Source organism: Leptonotus elevatus, unplaced genomic scaffold, assembly GCF_054856555.1.
Source record: "Leptonotus elevatus isolate MCC_2025b unplaced genomic scaffold, RoL_Lele_1.0 HiC_scaffold_246, whole genome shotgun sequence".
NCBI lineage: Eukaryota > Metazoa > Chordata > Actinopteri > Syngnathiformes > Syngnathidae > Leptonotus > Leptonotus elevatus.
The window spans coordinates 15,001-23,469 of record NW_028233638.1 but is presented as its reverse complement, the minus strand read 5'-3'; positions in this window follow the sequence as shown (position 1 = coordinate 23,469).

The window sequence follows — 8,469 nt, the reverse complement described above, 5'->3', positions numbered from 1 at the left end:
GTTTCGCCCAACCCCTATCCGCCTAAGAGGCACTTCAGGTCGGCCTGACTGGCCACATTTTCCCCCTCCTCATCCTGGTTCTCGAATTTTTTCTAAGTCAGCCAAACTTGGAAATTTTTTCAGAGTGCCACTTTCAAGGGAGTTTCGCCCAACCCCTATCCGCCTAAGAGGCACTTCGGGTCGGCCTGACTGGCCACATTTTCCCCCTCCTCATCCTGGTTCTCGAATTTTTTCTAAGTCAGCCAAACTTGGAAATTTTTTCAGAGTGCCACTTTCAAGGGAGTTTCGCCCAACCCCTATCCGCCTAAGAGGCACTTCAGGTCGGCCTGACTGGCCACATTTTCCCCCTCCTCATCCTGGTTCTCGAATTTTTTCTAAGTCAGCCAAACTTGGAAATTTTTTCAGAGTGCCACTTTCAAGGGAGTTTCGCCCAACCCCTATCCGCCTAAGAGGCACTTCGGGTCGGCCTGACTGGCCACATTTTCCCCCTCCTCATCCTGGTTCTCGAATTTTTTCTAAGTCAGCCAAACTTGGAAATTTTTTCAGAGTGCCACTTTCAAGGGAGTTTCGCCCAACCCCTATCCGCCTAAGAGGCACTTCAGGTCGGCCTGACTGGCCACATTTTCCCCCTCCTCATCCTGGTTCTCGAATTTTTTCTAAGTCAGCCAAACTTGGAAATTTTTTCAGAGTGCCACTTTCAAGGGAGTTTCGCCCAACCCCTATCCGCCTAAGAGGCACTTCGGGTCGGCCTGACTGGCCACATTTTCCCCCTCCTCATCCTGGTTCTCGAATTTTTTCTAAGTCAGCCAAACTTGGAAATTTTTTCAGAGTGCCACTTTCAAGGGAGTTTCGCCCAACCCCTATCCGCCTAAGAGGCACTTCAGGTCGGCCTGACTGGCCACATTTTCCCCCTCCTCATCCTGGTTCTCGAATTTTTTCTAAGTCAGCCAAACTTGGAAATTTTTTCAGAGTGCCACTTTCAAGGGAGTTTCGCCCAACCCCTATCCGCCTAAGAGGCACTTCGGGTCGGCCTGACTGGCCACATTTTCCCCCTCCTCATCCTGGTTCTCGAATTTTTTCTAAGTCAGCCAAACTTGGAAATTTTTTCAGAGTGCCACTTTCAAGGGAGTTTCGCCCAACCCTTATCCGCCTAAGAGGCACTTCAGGTCGGCCTGACTGGCCACATTTTCCCCCTCCTCATCCTGGTTCTCGAATTTTTTCTAAGTCAGCCAAACTTGGAAATTTTTTCAGAGTGCCACTTTCAAGGGAGTTTCGCCCAACCCTTATCCGCCTAAGAGGCACTTCAGGTCGGCCTGACTGGCCACATTTTCCCCCTCCTCATCCTGGTTCTCGAATTTTTTCTAAGTCAGCCAAACTTGGAAATTTTTTCAGAGTGCCACTTTCAAGGGAGTTTCGCCCAACCCCTATCCGCCTAAGAGGCACTTCGGGTCGGCCTGACTGGCCACATTTTCCCCCTCCTCATCCTGGTTCTCGAATTTTTTCTAAGTCAGCCAAACTTGGAAATTTTTTCAGAGTGCCACTTTCAAGGGAGTTTCGCCCAACCCTTATCCGCCTAAGAGGCACTTCGGGTCGGCCTGACTGGCCACATTTTCCCCCTCCTCATCCTGGTTCTCGAATTTTTTCTAAGTCAGCCAAACTTGGAAATTTTTTCAGAGTGCCACTTCCAAGGGAGTTTCGCCCAATCCCTATCCGACTTAGAGGCACTTCGGGTCGGCCTCCCTGGCCAGATTTTCCCCCTCCTCAGCCCCGGTTCTCAAATTTTTTTCCAAGTCGGCCGATCTTCCGGATATTTTCAGAGCGCCGCCCCCGGAGCCTCCGGAGCCTCCGGAGCCTCGGCAGCAGGCCGTCGCCCGCGACACGCCGCACCTTCTCCCACGTACGAACGGCATCCAAGACCCGCCTTCGGAGGGCCCCCGCCGGCCGGCCTCGCGCCGGTGTTCGGGCGGGCGGCTCCTCCGGCTCGCGGGTCGCCTTACAGCGCCCCGGCCACCGCGAACGCCGGCCTTTGACGGCCCGGCGCTCGCACAGCCCCGGCGCGCCCGATTGGAAGCGAGGCCGAGACGCCCCCCGAACCGGCGACGTACGCCCCCCCTCCCTTTAACCGGGGCGGGGGGGTTACGAAGCCATCACCCGGCCGTCCTACGACGGAGCCCGGCGCCCCGCCGGCCCTCCCTCCCCCGCCCGACAGGCGCGAGCCCAGTCTGGGGGAGGTTGGCGCCCGGAGGCGGCGGCGGTGCCTCCGGAAGCACTATGTTTCTCATGCCCTTCAAACAAATGGCGAGGCCGAAGCACCTGGCGCGCCGCGCGGAGGTTCGAGAGGGAGGCCAGTAGGCGTGCGTGCGTGCGTGCCCCAATGCCACCGCGGCGTGGGCCTCTACCGCGATCTCGATCTGCTCGTCCCGATCGTTCTTCCAATAGCGCAACCCCCCCCCCGAAAAGGCACCGTCCGCCCCAGCCGGCCGGCAGGCGGCGGTGGCGGCGCCCGCGACGCGACCCGAACCGCCCGTCGGCGGCGAAGGTCTCGCTCCTCGCGCCGCCCGCCCGCCGCCTGCGGCCGCGCCAGAGGCTACCTGGTTGATCCTGCCAGTAGCATATGCTTGTCTCAAAGATTAAGCCATGCAAGTCTAAGTACACACGGCCCGTACAGTGAAACTGCGAATGGCTCATTAAATCAGTTATGGTTCCTTTGATCGCTCCGCCGTTACTTGGATAACTGTGGCAATTCTAGAGCTAATACATGCAAACGAGCGCCGACCCCCGGGGACGCGCGCATTTATCAGACCCAAAACCCACGCGGGTTCGGCGGGCGGCGGGCCGCGTTCCTCTGTCCCTCCCTCCCACCCGGCCGCTTCGGCGGAAGGAGGAGGGGGGCGGCGGGGAGCGCGCCCGTCTTCGGGGCTTGTTGCTGGCCGTCGGAGGAGCTCCAGCGGACCGCGGGGAGCGCGCCCGTCTTCGGGGCTTGTTGCTGGCCGTCGGCGGAGCTCCAGCGGACCGCGGGGAGCGCGCCCGTCTTCGGGGCTTGTTGCTGGCCGTCGGCGGAGCTCCAGCGGACCGCGGGGAGCGCGCCCGTCTTCGGGGCTTGTTGCTGGCCGTCGGCGGAGCTCCAGCGGACCGCGGGGAGCGCGCCCGTCTTCGGGGCTTGTTGCTGGCCGTCGGAGGAGCTCCAGCGGACCGCGGGGAGCGCGCCCGTCTTCGGGGCTTGTTGCTGGCCGTCGGCGGAGCTCCAGCGGACCGCGGGGAGCGCGCCCGTCTTCGGGGCTTGTTGCTGGCCGTCGGCGGAGCTCCAGCGGACCGCGGGGAGCGCGCCCGTCTTCGGGGCTTGTTGCTGGCCGTCGGCGGAGCTCCAGCGGACCGCGGGGAGCGCGCCCGTCTTCGGGGCTTGTTGCTGGCCGTCGGCGGAGCTCCAGCGGACCGCGGGGAGCGCGCCCGTCTTCGGGGCTTGTTGCTGGCCGTCGGAGGAGCTCCAGCGGACCGCGGGGAGCGCGCCCGTCTTCGGGGCTTGTTGCTGGCCGTCGGCGGAGCTCCAGCGGACCGCGGGGAGCGCGCCCGTCTTCGGGGCTTGTTGCTGGCCGTCGGCGGAGCTCCAGCGGACCGCGGGGAGCGCGCCCGTCTTCGGGGCTTGTTGCTGGCCGTCGGCGGAGCTCCAGCGGACCGCGGGGAGCGCGCCCGTCTTCGGGGCTTGTTGCTGGCCGTCGGCGGAGCTCCAGCGGACCGCGGGGAGCGCGCCCGTCTTCGGGGCTTGTTGCTGGCCGTCGGAGGAGCTCCAGCGGACCGCGGGGAGCGCGCCCGTCTTCGGGGCTTGTTGCTGGCCGTCGGCGGAGCTCCAGCGGACCGCGGGGAGCGCGCCCGTCTTCGGGGCTTGTTGCTGGCCGTCGGCGGAGCTCCAGCGGACCGCGGGGAGCGCGCCCGTCTTCGGGGCTTGTTGCTGGCCGTCGGCGGAGCTCCAGCGGACCGCGGGGAGCGCGCCCGTCTTCGGGGCTTGTTGCTGGCCGTCGGCGGAGCTCCAGCGGACCGCGGGGAGCGCGCCCGTCTTCGGGGCTTGTTGCTGGCCGTCGGAGGAGCTCCAGCGGACCGCGGGGAGCGCGCCCGTCTTCGGGGCTTGTTGCTGGCCGTCGGCGGAGCTCCAGCGGACCGCGGGGAGCGCGCCCGTCTTCGGGGCTTGTTGCTGGCCGTCGGCGGAGCTCCAGCGGACCGCGGGGAGCGCGCCCGTCTTCGGGGCTTGTTGCTGGCCGTCGGCGGAGCTCCAGCGGACCGCGGGGAGCGCGCCCGTCGTCGGGGCTTGTTGCTGGCCGTCGGAGGAGCTCCAGCGGACCGCGGGGAGCGCGCCCGTCTTCGGGGCTTGTTGCTGGCCGTCGGAGGAGCTCCAGCGGACCGGGGGGAGCGCGCCCGTCTTCGGGGCTTGTTGCTGGCCGTCGGAGGAGCTCCAGCGGACCGGGGGGGAGCCGGGCGTTCGAGTTGCCCAGGCAGGGGGTTATCCTCCACTAGCAAACCTCCATGAGCAGCGGAGCCCGTCAGCTGCGCCAAAAAGAACCACACGAGGGCGACCTGGGGTTGAAATCCCCCGCCACATAGGAACGAATGCCGGGCGTTCGAGTTGCCCAGGCAGGGGGTTATCCTCCACTAGCAAACCTCCATGAGCAGCGGAGCCCGTCAGCTGCGCCAAAAAGAACCACACGAGGGCGACCTGGGGTTGAAATCCCCCGCCACATAGGAACGAATGCCGGGCAACCAGGGGTCGAAATCCCCCATTGAAATGAATGGCGGGCAACCAGGGGTCGAAGTCCCCCATTGAAATGAATGGCGGGCGACCAGGGGTCGAAATCCCCCATTGAAATGAATGGCGGGCGACCAGGGGTCGAAATCCCCCATTGAAATGAATGGCGGGCAACCAGGGGTCGAAAGTCCCCATTGAAATGAATGGCGGGCGACCAGGGGTCGAAATCCCCCATTGAAATGAATGGCGGGCTACCAGGGGTCGAAATCCCCCATTGAAATGAATGGCGGGCGACCAGGGGTCGAAATCCCCCATTGAAATGAATGGCGGGCAACCAGGGGTCGAAGTCCCCCATTGAAATGAATGGCGGGCTACCAGGGGTCGAAATCCCCCATTGAAATGAATGGCGGGCGACCAGGGGTCGAAATCCCCCATTGAAATGAATGGCGGGCTACCAGGGGTCCAAGTCCCCCATTGAAATGAATGGCGGGCTACCAGGGGTCCAAGTCCCCCATTGAAATGAATGGCGGGCTACCAGGGGTCGAAATCCCCCATTGAAATGAATGGCGGGCGACCAGGGGTCGAAATCCCCCATTGAAATGAATGGCGGGCAACCAGGGGTCGAAAGTCCCCATTGAAATGAATGGCGGGCGACCAGGGGTCGAAATTCCCCATTGAAATGAATGGCGGGCAACCAGGGGTCGAAATTCCCCATTGAAATGAATGGGCCCATTCATTTTCAATGGCCGGGCTACCAGGGGCGCAGTACCACCTGTCGTCATTAGGGGCGCTGTAGATAGGGGACCGAGTCCCCCCATTCGAGAGGTTTGCACCCAAACCTCAAAATGGTTGGTGTACAATTATAGGAGAGACCTTTTTAAGACGTGGGAGCTCCAGGGCAAATCAAGGGAGGCTCGACCAACCCATATCCGCTTTAGATGCACTTTAGGTCGGACTCCCTTGCCAGATGGTCCCCTCCTCAGCCTGGTTCTCGAATTTTTTCTAAGTCAGCCCAACTTGGAAATATTTTCAGAGTGCCACTTTCAAGGGAGTTTCGCCCAACCCCTATCCGCCTAAGAGGCACTTCAGGTCGGCCTGACTGGCCACATTTTCCCCCTCCTCATCCTGGTTCTCGAATTTTTTCTAAGTCAGCCAAACTTGGAAATTTTTTCAGAGTGCCACTTTCAAGGGAGTTTCGCCCAACCCCTATCCGCCTAAGAGGCACTTCAGGTCGGCCTGACTGGCCACATTTTCCCCCTCCTCATCCTGGTTCTCGAATTTTTTCTAAGTCAGCCAAACTTGGAAATTTTTTCAGAGTGCCACTTTCAAGGGAGTTTCGCCCAACCCCTATCCGCCTAAGAGGCACTTCGGGTCGGCCTGACTGGCCACATTTTCCCCCTCCTCATCCTGGTTCTCGAATTTTTTCTAAGTCAGCCAAACTTGGAAATTTTTTCAGAGTGCCACTTTCAAGGGAGTTTCGCCCAACCCTTATCCGCCTAAGAGGCACTTCAGGTCGGCCTGACTGGCCACATTTTCCCCCTCCTCATCCTGGTTCTCGAATTTTTTCTAAGTCAGCCAAACTTGGAAATTTTTTCAGAGTGCCACTTTCAAGGGAGTTTCGCCCAACCCTTATCCGCCTAAGAGGCACTTCAGGTCGGCCTGACTGGCCACATTTTCCCCCTCCTCATCCTGGTTCTCGAATTTTTTCTAAGTCAGCCAAACTTGGAAATTTTTTCAGAGTGCCACTTTCAAGGGAGTTTCGCCCAACCCCTATCCGCCTAAGAGGCACTTCAGGTCGGCCTGACTGGCCACATTTTCCCCCTCCTCATCCTGGTTCTCGAATTTTTTCTAAGTCAGCCAAACTTGGAAATTTTTTCAGAGTGCCACTTTCAAGGGAGTTTCGCCCAACCCCTATCCGCCTAAGAGGCACTTCGGGTCGGCCTGACTGGCCACATTTTCCCCCTCCTCATCCTGGTTCTCGAATTTTTTCTAAGTCAGCCAAACTTGGAAATTTTTTCAGAGTGCCACTTTCAAGGGAGTTTCGCCCAACCCCTATCCGCCTAAGAGGCACTTCAGGTCGGCCTGACTGGCCACATTTTCCCCCTCCTCATCCTGGTTCTCGAATTTTTTCTAAGTCAGCCAAACTTGGAAATTTTTTCAGAGTGCCACTTTCAAGGGAGTTTCGCCCAACCCCTATCCGCCTAAGAGGCACTTCGGGTCGGCCTGACTGGCCACATTTTCCCCCTCCTCATCCTGGTTCTCGAATTTTTTCTAAGTCAGCCAAACTTGGAAATTTTTTCAGAGTGCCACTTTCAAGGGAGTTTCGCCCAACCCCTATCCGCCTAAGAGGCACTTCAGGTCGGCCTGACTGGCCACATTTTCCCCCTCCTCATCCTGGTTCTCGAATTTTTTCTAAGTCAGCCAAACTTGGAAATTTTTTCAGAGTGCCACTTTCAAGGGAGTTTCGCCCAACCCCTATCCGCCTAAGAGGCACTTCGGGTCGGCCTGACTGGCCACATTTTCCCCCTCCTCATCCTGGTTCTCGAATTTTTTCTAAGTCAGCCAAACTTGGAAATTTTTTCAGAGTGCCACTTTCAAGGGAGTTTCGCCCAACCCTTATCCGCCTAAGAGGCACTTCAGGTCGGCCTGACTGGCCACATTTTCCCCCTCCTCATCCTGGTTCTCGAATTTTTTCTAAGTCAGCCAAACTTGGAAATTTTTTCAGAGTGCCACTTTCAAGGGAGTTTCGCCCAACCCTTATCCGCCTAAGAGGCACTTCAGGTCGGCCTGACTGGCCACATTTTCCCCCTCCTCATCCTGGTTCTCGAATTTTTTCTAAGTCAGCCAAACTTGGAAATTTTTTCAGAGTGCCACTTTCAAGGGAGTTTCGCCCAACCCCTATCCGCCTAAGAGGCACTTCGGGTCGGCCTGACTGGCCACATTTTCCCCCTCCTCATCCTGGTTCTCGAATTTTTTCTAAGTCAGCCAAACTTGGAAATTTTTTCAGAGTGCCACTTTCAAGGGAGTTTCGCCCAACCCTTATCCGCCTAAGAGGCACTTCGGGTCGGCCTGACTGGCCACATTTTCCCCCTCCTCATCCTGGTTCTCGAATTTTTTCTAAGTCAGCCAAACTTGGAAATTTTTTCAGAGTGCCACTTCCAAGGGAGTTTCGCCCAATCCCTATCCGACTTAGAGGCACTTCGGGTCGGCCTCCCTGGCCAGATTTTCCCCCTCCTCAGCCCCGGTTCTCAAATTTTTTTCCAAGTCGGCCGATCTTCCGGATATTTTCAGAGCGCCGCCCCCGGAGCCTCCGGAGCCTCCGGAGCCTCGGCAGCAGGCCGTCGCCCGCGACACGCCGCACCTTCTCCCACGTACGAACGGCATCCAAGACCCGCCTTCGGAGGGCCCCCGCCGGCCGGCCTCGCGCCGGTGTTCGGGCGGGCGGCTCCTCCGGCTCGCGGGTCGCCTTACAGCGCCCCGGCCACCGCGAACGCCGGCCTTTGACGGCCCGGCGCTCGCACAGCCCCGGCGCGCCCGATTGGAAGCGAGGCCGAGACGCCCCCCGAACCGGCGACGTACGCCCCCCCTCCCTTTAACCGGGGCGGGGGGGTTACGAAGCCATCACCCGGCCGTCCTACGACGGAGCCCGGCGCCCCGCCGGCCCTCCCTCCCCCGCCCGACAGGCGCGAGCCCAGTCTGGGGGAGGTTGGCGCCCGGAGGCGGCGGCGGTGCCT